The sequence below is a fragment of the Thermobia domestica genome, chromosome 15 (assembly GCF_964235325.1).
Source record: "Thermobia domestica chromosome 15, izTheDome1.hap1.1, whole genome shotgun sequence".
NCBI lineage: Eukaryota > Metazoa > Arthropoda > Insecta > Zygentoma > Lepismatidae > Thermobia > Thermobia domestica.
Genome location: NC_137468.1, coordinates 52,488,721 through 52,502,523, shown reverse-complemented (window position 1 = coordinate 52,502,523; position 13,803 = coordinate 52,488,721). Strand labels below are relative to the sequence as shown.

The 13,803-nt window shown below is 35.4% G+C and overlaps 1 protein-coding gene across 1 annotated transcript in view; it reads right to left on the bottom strand.

Moving 5' to 3' along the window:
* Nucleotides 1–13,803, bottom strand: part of LOC145671023 (uncharacterized) — a 183,510-nt gene that overhangs the window by 93,765 nt on the left and 75,942 nt on the right. Inside the window, exon 2 of the mRNA XM_081739680.1 lies at nucleotides 7,286–7,390. The gene's annotated coding sequence lies outside the window, so the exon portion shown is untranslated. The remainder of the gene's footprint in view (nucleotides 1–7,285; nucleotides 7,391–13,803) is intronic.

Here is a 13,803-nt window from a genome sequence, read left to right as displayed (position 1 = left end):
TGTCTATAGCAAAACATACGGACAGAAATGACAAACTCCCTCTCCGACCAATTGATTTGGTGCTGTCCAGAGGCGTACCCACGGGACGAAATGGGCCCAGCACTCCCCTTAAATTGAGTTAAGAGTGTTAGATGTTTATTTAAGCATATTTACTAAAGCAAATGACGAATGGTTATAATAAAAACAACCCTTCTTTTCCCTTGTAGAAGCAAAACTGCAACATGTGTTTACTCACCTTTTATTATTTGTTTATATATCGAATTTCACGCTTTCAATTAAAGCGAATACTCCCATTAAGATTTTTTTTTTTTTTTTTTTTTTTTACACAAAGAATAGAAAATTTTAATACTAGAAATTGTCCACTTTAAGAGTAGAAGTTTTGAAAAGGTTGAAACACGTTTTCAATTGACTGCAATTAGAAGTTTATGTGCTGCCAGACTTCTTACCTCCAACTTAAAAGAATATTCAGTATAGTTTTTTTTTTTTTTCTGTATGAAGAATCGGAAATTTCGATATTATAAAAAAAATGTTCGTTTTCCCCTATCAAAAGCTGAATTGTCGAAACATGTATTCTCTTATTTTTAACTACGAGTTCAAATATCGAATTCCACTTCTCTAGCTTGAGTGAATTCTCATATTTGGCAGTTTCACAATAAAAAAATCGAAATTTGTAAGATAGAAATTGCTCCCTTTTTCGTATTTAAGAGCAGAATTTTCGAAAAGCATTGAAACACACGTTCAGTTATTCTTAATATGCTCATATACCAAGTTTTATCTTCCTAATGTGAGATACTTCATTATTCGAAAAAAGTTTTGAACACTTTTTTTAACCTCCAGTACGAAACGTATTTTTTTTTTTTTAAAAAAATCCATTCTTATCATTTGATTTCAAGGCAAGAGAGTTATCTGTCTCAAATTGTACGTTTCTAAGTATAGTCGTTTGCCTTTATGTTGATGAGTATGTCACTTCGATAATAGTACTAGCAAAATACTCGCTCTTCGCACGGGGAGAATACGTTTAATTTTGGACTTAAAGAACTGAATTTGGATTTAAATGGCACCCGAAATATCACTGTTCATCTCAGCGATCCCGAAAACTATGGATTCGACACTAATACCGGTCTCGGTTATTTTCTATCATTTTTAAATATCTTCTCCCTCTCCTCCCCTCCCCTAAGTTACACCATGAAAGTGAAATAATAAAAACCATCCCAAACCCATCGTCTACGTTGAAAATTTGATCGAGATCGGTTACGTGGTTCAAGAGTTGTTTTATTATTTTTTAAATATATATCTCACCCCTCTCCTCTCCTAAGTTCTACCGTGAAAGTGAAATGGCAAAAAAACATCCCAGGCCAGAACCTCATCTCTGTTGAAAATTTGATTGAGATCGGCCGGGTAGTTCAAGAGTTCTGAAGTCACAAACGTAGTCACTTTCAATTTTATACAGGGTGTTTCAAAACACCGACAACATTTGGGAGGTGATTCCTGACATCAAGATAAGACGAAAACTATAGACCAACCTGGGTTCACAAATGCTTCCTTTCGAGTTATAGGCTGCCAAAAACATGAAAAAATTAATTTTAAAGGTCCAATAGCTCCGAAACTATATAACCTATTGTAGTTGGGTCAAGACTTCTCTTAGGAACTAATATGTGTCCTGTCCAAAAATACATGTTTCAGTATAATAAGGTACTCACATAACAATTTTTTATAAGGGAGTTTGACTACGGGCATATAATTCGAAGTACTCACCAACTACCTCTATAAAAATTGTTACGGAAATATCGTAGGATTCTGAAACTTGGATATCTAAATAGGGCACACAGTAGTTTGTAAGTGAAGTTTTGATCCGACTACGGTAGGTAACAGCCTTGGAGCTATGGACCTTTAAATTTCATTTTTTCATGTTTTCGGCAGCCTATAACTCCGAAAGGAAGCATTTGTGCACCCAGGTTGGTCTATACTTGTTGTCTTATCTTGGTGTCAGGTATCACATCCCAACCGTTGTTGTTGGTGTTGTTTTGAAACACCCTGTATATTAGGATAGATCTGAAAGGAAAAATAAACAGCGTCAACATAATAATTACGAATTTCCCATATGTAATGATTAGTGTAATATTGATCAGTGGCATAGCCAGAAATATATCACGAAGAGCACTAACAAATGCCGTAACGAAGAGATGCGCTTACACATATACCAAGCATTCTGTGGCGTCACCAGCCGAAATGTGGGCCATATGGTCAGCCAGAATACTTCATGGGCTTTGTGACATAAAGTATAGTATTTTATTTCAGTAGATAGCGAATTGTAGATGAAATAAATAGGAAAGAAGTTAAATTCATTTCAGTTTTCTTTAGTTACATAGTATTGAAATACTGATGAAATTTAGTAAATAATAAATTAAACTTCCTGATGCTACAGCTATGAAAGACTGCGACAAGCCATATAGCTCATTTTCAGTTGGGTGGTGAGTGACAGTGTGCATCGGTTCCCAGGCGCCATTATTTCTGGCCTTTTGAATTGGAGTTCGCTACCTCTGAATTCAAGAAGCTCCACAATTGCCACATGATGCTGGGTCAATACCAATGCTTCCAGCAAGAACAGAACCAGGGACTATGCATATCGAGGTCGCGCACGCAATGCGACTAAATCGGAGATAATAATAATAATAATAATAATAATAATAATAATAATAATAATAATAATAATAATAATAATAATAATAATAATCTATATATATAAAAGAGAACGTACAAAATCCTTTGTCCGCTCATCACGCTAATACGGCTGAACCAATTTCTTTCATTTTTGGGGGGTTATTAGGATTTGGACCCTAGATGGTTTTTATCATATCACTTTAATTTTTAATTACCAGTGTCTTGAGATAATTGACCATTCAGGTGTCCACAAATCCTTTGTTAGTTCATCATAGGTAAAAATAAACGTATTTATATGCAACCCGCATGACCGTGTCACTCGGCGGGTTAACATAAATGACAGGCGATATACAGCGGAAAATAGCTTGAATCTTCTGTTTAAAATTTTTTAATTGATTTGCTTATTTTTACAGACACTTTTACAATATGCCAGCACCGGGATGACCGCAGCGAAGCGGGGCGGGTTAACATAAATGACAGGCGATATAATGTTAAGATTTACTGCAATCTTCTATGGTTTTTATCATATCACTTGAAAGCGAAAAAGTAAAAATTATCTAAGTAACAAAGTTTATTGCGTTCCGGGGTGACCGCAGCGAAGCGGGGTGAACGCTGCTAGTAATAATAATAATATGTAAACATCCACTATCTTTTTTAATGCTCTCTATTCGCACTGGCAGATGGTAAATGTTGATGCCTATGGTAACGGAAAAGAGTTTAAAAAGATTTAGAATACAGTATATAACTAATCTGTTCTAAAATTATGTAGGGCTAAGAATAGAGCTTATGGACAAGTTTTTCTTGAAATATGTCTGTGTAAGGGTTATTTTTCATGATAAATGATCTATATAAAACATGCATCATGAAAACAGAATCCATTTCGGTATCACTGTACTAAAGTGGGAAGGCTTGAGTCGAGTCAGCGCCCTGCCTACGCAATTAATACTGATTAATCATCAACTTTGTTCCTAAGGGTCTTCACTATAGCGAAATTAAACTACCGCTAATTTTAGGGTTTTTCTGTGATATCTTCAAAACAAATAGAAATATTCGAAAAGCAGAAACGTAGTGAAGTAGATAATACGAGTTTACATGTGATATCTTTCCCATAATTTTCCTATCTGCTTTTGGTATGCCGCTATTTACAGAACCCGCAAAAAATGCTAAATCTATCTACAGTCGCAAATCGAAAGCAGATAGATGAGTTGTGATAACAGTATCACATGCAAAATCGTATTGTCTAGTTCACTACGTTTTTGTTTTTGGAATATTTTTATTTGTTTTGGAGATATGACAGAAAATCTCTAAAATTAGCGGTAATTTAATTTCCCTGTAGCGAAGACCCTTAACTGGATGGGCACAGTTGCTATATTATTAGTCAAGTATAAAACTGCATAACTCTTTGCGAGTGATTTTATTTTTTCTTCGATTTTTCTCTACTTTCACCATTTTTACTTTCAAGAGAGGATAGGAGAGAAGAAAATATGGTGATCGTGAAAAAAAAAAAAATTCGATATTTCATCAAATTTATACATTTCATGGCTTCTATAGATGTTCACTCCAGGGTTGTCAACTTTCCCTAAAAAAAAAAAAAAAAAAAAAATCGGGACGGGACAGTCAGTGTTGGAGTCCCCTTCCCCCGGAGACAACTACATGTAAGGCAAGTTGCTGAAAACAATGTAAATAACGCGAACCTGAATTAATGCGGCACCTTTATTATTATTATTATTATTATTATTATTATTATTATTATTATTATTATTATTATTTTCCCACCCATTGCTCATCACTAGGTATAAGCAATATATGCAACAAATTCAAACCAAGACAACTGCAATTTATTTAACATAAACAAAGTTTAGAGAGAAAACTTTTTTTTCTTCAAATGAGTACATAACATTGTTAAGGAATTACTGACGAAAAAGTATTACTAAAATTACTTCTTATTCTTTGGATATCATCATACAAAGTCTTTGGCCCAGTAAAATATTAATTAACTTTGAAAATCAATAAATCGGGACAACATGCGTCCCGATGAGTGTCCGGTCGGGACAAGTAAGTCAGAAATCGGTACAGTCCCGACAGAATTGGGACAGTTGGCGACCCTGGTTCGCTTGCCTAGAAGCAATACCATTCACCATATCGATACCAAATTTAAAACTTAAGGTTTTTATACGATTCCCTAGGGTCGTTTTTTTTCTTTCAATTTTCTTCCTACCCATAAAAATAAGAGTAGTTTACTGAAGGGTGAAAATTAAAATTTGAGATTTTCTCAAAAACCGTTTTTAACGATTTCGTTCATATTTGTTAAATCAATGTTCCAATCGTTTTTGTAAGAAAAATACAGAAGGGGTAGTTTATTCTTGGGGTAAGTTTTCCAGATTCTTTTCTCAAAAACGACACAGACGACTTTGTTCATCTTTCATAAATAAATATTTCATTATTACTGAGAATATAGCATAATTAATTTGGTTAAAATTTTTACAAGGGATAGTTTATTCTTAATTTTTTTTATCAAAAAAAGAAAAAAGAAAAACAGACACAATTTTGTTTAGATGTCAATAACTCGACAATGTTGTGCAAATCACTTATTACAAAAATGTTTACAAGGTATACTAGTTCCCTTGTTAATGTTATTTACTATATCCTCAAATATGACTTATGTGATTTTGTTCATTAAGACATAAACAAATGTAAATAACCCTATTACATGATAATCACTTGTCATTAAAAACTGCTAAACGATAGTTTACTTTTGAGGCTAAGTTTTCTTCGAACGAAATAATCCAATAACATGATTTTGTTCGTATTTCATAAATAAATGTTTCAGCAATAACTACCGCATGACATGATTTAATTTAATATATTAGAGCGAGAAAGTTCAGTATGGTGGTCTGTATCTTTTATTTACACACAAAAAGGCGAATTCAAAAAATGGGCTTCCTAAAAAATATTTTCTGTTGTCCTACGAATAAGATATTGGTAGATTTCCTACAACCTGTGATTCTAATTTTGCTCAATGCCAAAAACCAGGTTTTAACTGTCAATAATAATAATAATAATAATAATAATAATAATAATAATAATAATAATAATAATAATAATAATAATAATAATAATAATAATAATAATAATAATAATGTGTAATATATATGTGGTCTATGCATGGTAAGTTACTAGTGCTTTCACATTTTGAAGCAGAACTTTCGGTTCGCTGTTAGTATGTAAAAGTCCGGCTCTCGTGGAAAAGCCTTGGCCTCTCCCAAGAAAGAATAGCTGGGTACATCCTTGGCACTATCCTAATATGTGCATTATCGCTCTTTTCATGAACCTAGAAACCCTTTCAAAATTTATACAGTGCTCTTTTAAGGATAACAAAATCCACAGAAAACTTTATAGTAGGTGGATCTCTTCCCATTTATCAAAAATTGTGTAAAATAGGTTATTTTGGAATTCACTCGTAAAAATAATTTAAATTCTGTATTGGAACATATATATATCCACGCTTTTATTGTGTCATAATAATACACAAATGAAACGCCCAGGTTTATTTTACCTATGCAACCTGTCATTTAACCAAAATTTATGTGATTTTTTAAAGGCCAGGTTAATTAAGTTCAGCAGAAGCAATGGATATGTTCATAGAACAAGCATTAAAAAATAAGAAAAATGAGAATCGAAGAATAAAATAGATTAGGAAGTATGGAAATACACATTTTTTCACAGAAGTTCCTTCTGCGCTAACTTTCTAGCGACTTTTCATTATAATAGGTAAACACTACACTTGAAATTAGTTCGTAGTAAGCTTCACGCTATTCCCACCAACAAAGAAGAGTTACCAACTCTCATTTAGTAATTTTTACTTCACATCTGGCAACATATATATATATATATATATATATATATATATATATATATATATATATATATATATATATATATATATATATATATATATATATATAATTGGCAACAATGTTATAGCCATAGTTGTAAACACCGAAAAAATCGTTGAAGATTTCAAATTATTATTATTATTATTATTATTATTATTATTATTATTATTATTATTATTATTATTATTATTATTAATTCAGCAACATTACCCTCATAAACCAATCCCTATCTTACTTTTACATTATGAGGAATTTACAACAAAAGGAGTTTCCGAGATCTAGTGTCAAGAAATCAACAGGTTATTTGTTTATAGGTGAGACCAGGCATGTACACAGGAATTTGTTTCTCGGTGGAGGTGATGGGGGGAGGGAGGGTTCCAAAGCTTTTCGGCGGAGTCCGAACTCAATAAAAGGATAAATAATATTAAAAGTTATAAAAGTCACACCTAAAATTAGACTGAATTTACAGAAAAGTCGGAATTTCGGGCGCTCCAAGCCCCCAGGAAAATCCGCTGTGTACATCTTTGGGTCATAAAATATTTATAACTCTTGTTTCATGCAGAGTGTCACTAACTGTAAATCTAATATCACTATTCGTATTCATTTTCTAATGCAAATATTACCAGTTAAAAAAAGAGAGTCATTCTACTGTAATTAGTAAATTAGCTAGAAACGAAAATTAATCTTAGACATTGAATGCATAAATATATATAAAGCAACTAGCTTACCTTTTCATTAAAGACTCGAAAGTAGAAAGTAAGTCGCCTGCTTAGAGCATGTGAGTTGTACACACTCCTGTGTTAACTTAAGAACTTCTTTTTCTTCTTCGCCTTCTGAAAGATAAAAACATATTGATGTCTTAAAGGAAAGGATGTTATCAGAACAGTGGAGGTAAATCAAACAGAATTATCTTTTTCTGAGAAAAGAATTATTTCTAAATCCTCTAAATACAATAATTTCTGCAATTTTATTCTCATGGACATTTTAAAATAACATGTCATAATATACACTGCTAGTGGTGTCTATGAGGCGAGAAACATTTCTCGTTCCGTCTCGCAAATGAGTCCCACCTCGCTTTCAAGACGAGACAAAAAAAAAAAAAAAAAAAAACGCGTCTCGTAAGCAGGGCCGTAACTTGTGGGGGGCAGGGGGCAACTACCCCTCCAGGGAAGCTCACCGCCGTTCGAGGGGGGCCCATTTTAAGACAAAATTTTCTTACTCCATATACGATACGAATGTGAAATCATAAATGAAGCATCAAACAGCATACCAAAGGTCAATAAAACAAAAATGACTAATGGGCCCATTTTAGTAAAAAAAAAAAAGTATCCTATTAGGGGCCCCTAAAAGTATTTATTCGTATGGCTTTTAGACTTATTAATATTATCCCCTTAATTAATTTGTTATGTATGGAACGGGCCCAGGGACGGAACTAACGGCCTCGTAGACCTTACCATGCAGGAGGACCCACAGGCTCCGGGGGCCCATAAAGAGTAAGAGACAATGGAAAGAGGGGATCCAAGAATTAGAAAAACAACTTTTCTAGGGAGCTCAAATAAGCGTATTAATGCTTGCCCCCCTCCCCCCAAATCCAAGTTACGGCGCTGCTCGTGAGCAATACTAGTTCACCCAAGTCTTAGGTCTCAAATATTGTTTTAGTGTTGTACGATTCATGGTATAAAAACTATAGATTGATAAAGTTGATGTACGAACACAATGAAGCGCACTTATTAACGTTTAAAGATACATAAGTCATCACTCAATGTACATCCATAATAAATATGGTTTCAATGTTGGTATATCAAACCCTTAACCCTTCAATGGGCAAGCATTGATACCATTACCATTAAAATATTTAGTTTGCTTTTATGGTTGAACCATGTCTTCCTAATCATAATTTTGTAATTTTTAAAGTATTTTTGTACTTTGGTTACAAAATTCAGGATGTTTTTTCAGAGCAACATTGCCATAAAATTAGTATTATGTGTAGCTAGTGAGCAACATTGCCCTAGTATGGTCAAATATCATAAGAATACTCCCAGTAATTACACACAGTTTCGTTGAAATCTTTTCCTACAGAAGAAGAAACCACAAATATATATATATATATATATATATATATATATATATATATAATAAAAACTCGCGAAATGTAGCAGATAAAGCTTCTACAATACTAAATTTGACCGTCCCTTGTTGACGAAAATTAGAAGTATCTAAAGAAGCGACGCGCAAATCATGTATGTATATGAATATTGTATGAAAGCAATAATGCCAATTAAATGATCACTGAAGTTATAATTCGTGCGGATAACGCAATAGAATGCGATGTTGCTTGAGAACAACAGTGCCCACGCGGAAGGATTCTAATAATTTCTAGATGAAGTTTTGTATATTTTCAAACGAGACAAGATAAACTTACCGATACGAGAATTCTTCAAAATGTATGAGATAAGACGAGAAAATCTAACTTCTGGACTCGTCTCATCGTGGGCAACACTATACACTGCTGTTTGTAAAGAACAAATCACCACAACGCATCCAAACCCTCAACATTACCAAGACAGAGTATGATGTATGAAGATTAATGTTAATGGAATGGTATGTATGGTCCCAGCATCGTCCTCGGTTTGGTATACGGGTTAGCTTATGTAGCACTCAGGAGTGAAGCGTGGACAAGCGACTAAGACAGTTGAGGGGCGAGAATCACTAAGCCTCGTGGGTGTCACGGGACACAACGTAAAAACAGAAGACTGAATTCGAACGGGACCGCATAATAACCAAGTGGAATGTGTCTTCTCGAAACGCAAATTTTGTGTACGTACAAAGCATGGTGTCAGATCAGTGATGTGTGTATGGAATTAGTAGATAAAAGAGAACAGATACACAGTAACAACAACCGGACAATGGACTGCACATGAACAATAATAATAATAAAAAAAAATGATTATGACAGACTCCTAATACATATGGCCGTGACGGGCTGTACGGTACGGTACTCGGCAATGAAAATGTTACAAAAATTTAACTCTAAAATACTAACAAACTCTTGCGCCATGTGCTTAAGCATTCGGAAACACAAGTCTTGATCAACTACTACCCCTGATATTCAATCCAAACCGCCCTACTCCTCCTCTCCTTATCTAAAGCACTCTGTGTGACGTAATATGCTCTTTCCATTCAAACGGAAAAACAGGAACCATATTTACCAGCTTTATAGCTCTTTCATTCGTTTATTCCCAAATGCCTTTGTAAAGACTGAATTTTAAAAAATGTCACAAAATGTTCCCATAGCTTCATAAACACATTTACTTGCATTCTTTCCTTTCTTCAAAGACTGCATGTCACTTAAAGCTAGGAAGATGCTCCTTGTGAAATCTACGGAAATTGTCAATCACGGCAGTAGGTTTCGTGCTTCCCAAAGTCTGTAATGCGGGCGCAGAGCTCTAGAAACTACTGACAGAAATGAATGTTATTCAATGTTTAATTTCATTTTTTCCCAGTAATTGCAATCCAATGTTCCAGGTGCGTCATTTGGGCAGAACAGGAAGATGTAAGTCCCCCCTCCCTTGAGTTTGTTAAACACATATTGTTTGATCAAATGTATAGTAAAACACTGATAAAAGAAGTGAAACTCTTATGTCGATGGAGAATCCCCTCCGCTCGAACAAAATCTACAATGACGTTGCTTTAGTAACAAACCTATTGAGTTACGACAGTATATTGCTAGAGCGCTTACATTTGGTTTCAGGAGTAGACTGTTTGATTCCAAGCGTTCATAGTGGACGACATTGTTGGAGAGGGATTCAAATATGGGGACAGAGAGAGATGATTTACACGTGCAAGTTTAGAATTAGAGAAAAAAATGATCGGACAGCATCCATATTATGATGAAATTGGTGATTTTGTGAAACAGAAGGAGGAAAGTTTCCGCACTGCGAAGACAATATCAGGCAGTTGTTATGGTGGAGAACTCACTGGAGAGCATCAAATGATTGCAAGGGAGAAAGATCTTAAGATCTGGGGAATTAAGAATTTTAAAAAAAATCAGCTTCTGAGACGGGTTTTGAACCACGAACCTCTTAACTATCGAACCATGACTTTATCCATTCAGTCACGAAGAACTCTACGCAGTTATTCATATACTTTACTTTAGCTACGCTGAGAAACTAATAGAATGAAATACTTCTAAAGTTGACTCGTGGATACGTCGTTAACATTGAATGTATACCTCTTGTAGCTTCTAACTCATCTTCAAACTCATCCAACTATGCGATAAGTGAAATAGTCCTAGAAGCGACAGTCTTATTAGCGACAGAAACTGTTATCTGTTCTATGAGCGACCGATTCATTCACATTGAGGTGATGGAAGATGATATGATTCCCTCTCGTAAAATATGTTTGCCACTGGCATTATTAGCATCCGAACAACCTTGCTATGAAAAATGGGATAGGTACTGATTGCCACGGGTGCTGACTGCCACAGCCAATTATTGGTGCTGACTGCCACGACTGTCGCTGATTGCATATATGAAGGTGCTGACTGCCACGACGGCGTGCTGACTGCCACGAGCCTGGGAGAAACTGTTCTCATACTAAATTTATAATTATTAATTAATTTAGTAGGGATTAATTTAGTAATCGTCACAGCAAATCTATGTGGCATCCTATAAGTTATAAAGTTGCTCACTAAGTGGAACGACATACACTTGGATGTTTATAAAGGAACTGTCTTTTCTGTTATATGTACAATTTGCACATTTCATTGTTTATATTAATTGTTTTATTGTATTATACAATGGATATGATGGTCTGAAGCCAGCTGACAAGGGAAGTTTGGGAGAAGCACTCGCCTGCAGAGAAATAAGCATGCCATTTGAAGGACCAATTCATACTGATTACAACAGGTAATAAAACTCCTGTACGTTGAGAACTGTTCGAGTTATTCAGCTTGGAAATTTATATGAGAAAATGAGTGGATGCACGTTTCAATACGTTAAGTATTCTCACCCATGGCGAAGCCTGATGGTTTGAACTTGCTATTGCTTGATCACTGGAGTCCATTCACAGACAAATTGTCCATTACAAGTTGCATGACGGATGGCAAAGACCTAATGGTTGAGAAGATACCAAAGAATTGCACACGATTTGTGCAACCATTTGATGTGTTTTGATTCCGATCAATCAAAGATTATGGCAGGAGATTTGTACATAGTATGAATCTTCTTCATCTGGACGTTATAATGTACCAACGAAACAATCAAATAAAGTTCGTGTCCATACGAATCACTTCCGATCAACGCGATACATTGGATTGTTTCAGTTTGCGTTCTGCAAGGCACGTTACGAACAAAGGCCTATAACTTTTGAATCACTTGTCGAATTTGCTTTTTGGTTTGGTTCTGCGAACTGTTCTCTTGACGGATGACCACAATTGCACATATAAAATGTTCATGGTGCAAGGGAGTATTTTGCCTGCGTCATTTCTTCATAAAACAGAACAACAACAGTGATCAATTTTCATCTCTAACCTATGATTATTGTAAAACCCGTTAGTTATTGTGAAACACTTTTTTTCTGTTACTTCCGATAGCTTTCAATTCGTATGTCAATATTCGTTACTAATTACGTTGTACTTAAAGCGTATAAATGCGTATATCCCCATTTTCTCATATAAACTTCCAAGTTGAATATCTCGAACCGTTCTCAACCGTACAGGAATTTTATTAGCTTGTTATAATCGGCATGAATTGGAACTTCAAATGGCATGCTTAGTTTCTCTGCAGGCGAGTACTTTTTCCTGAACTCCCCTTGTGAGGTACAGCCAGCAGTGCTTTCTTGATGGAACTTTCAAGAGCTGCTCGAAACAATTTGCACAGCTGCACACAGTTCATGCTGACATAGAGAGTTCAAGTGAGAATACATAAATCGTACCAATTTTGTACGCACCGCTCCCTGACAAAACTGAAAGTACACTAAGTACACTCTTGTCCAAAATTATTGTCGCATATCTATAACTGTCTTCTTGTAAGAATATAATTTGATAATTTTGCAGAGTACTTTTAACACTTATATTATGTGTATAATCAGGAAATTTATATTTGTGATAAATTTCATAGGAAAAGAATTATAAATACGAAAATCATAATGAGTAAAATAAAATGTAACTAAATGGACAAGAAAATTTTATTTTCGTTTTATTGTTCTTATTTACTGCTCTTCTGACATGAAATTTACCACATACTTGTCTTTGCCGATTATACACATACTTACATTATAAGAAATACCGGGCGAATTCGTTATCAAATTATATTACTAGAACAACATATTTATAATCATGTGACAATAATTTTGGTCATGAGTATACATACAGAGACCTATTTACCTTTGTTAGGTGTTGGTCTGAACAACACGATCCTAAGGATATTCTAGTTTCTTTCATGCTTCTTGGCGTCCGGTAATGTTACGTCTAGCAACTTTCTCTCAGGCTCGTGGCAATCAGCGCCAGTCGTGGCAATCAGCACCAATAATTGGCTGTGGCAGTCAGCACCCCACCGAAAAATGTATGTGCCGGTAATACTGCTCGTCAAGTATATTTTCCCTCTACTATGAGTGCAAATAAAACTTAACTAAATCTTGAGTTAGATCTAATATAAAACAATTCAAATAACTTAACAAAACAACAGGGATATTTCTATGAAAAGTACAGATGGTGATCAGAAAAATGGAAACACCTGTAGTTGGCAACACGTCAGATGTATGGGTTGGCAGTGGTGTCGTGGCGCCCGCAGCGCCGGACCGCTGGTGGTGGTGTGTTAGGTCGGTCTCCATACTACGTCAGGCGCAGTGGAACAGCAGTGTCCAGTGGCTGCAGCAGACGGAGGTAGTGTAAAATGGGAGACCTCTCAGATTTTCAAAGAGGGCAAATTGTTGGTGCGCGGTTATGTTGAGTGAGTGTGACGGCAGTGGCTACTGTGTTAGGTGTGTCGCGTGGGACAGTGTCGAAGGTGATGACGGCCTACACAACACACGGGAAAACCACATCGGGGAAGCGGAACAGTGGGCGGAAGAAAATCATGAGTGACAGGTCACGCCGGGTATTAAAGTGCATTGGCACGCAGAACCGTCGTGCCACTGCGGAGCAAGTGACGGAGGAACTCAATCAGCACCTCCCCCACTCTGTTTCGACAATCACACTCCGCCGCGAATTACATGACATGAACTTACGGGGTCGTGTTGTACGGGC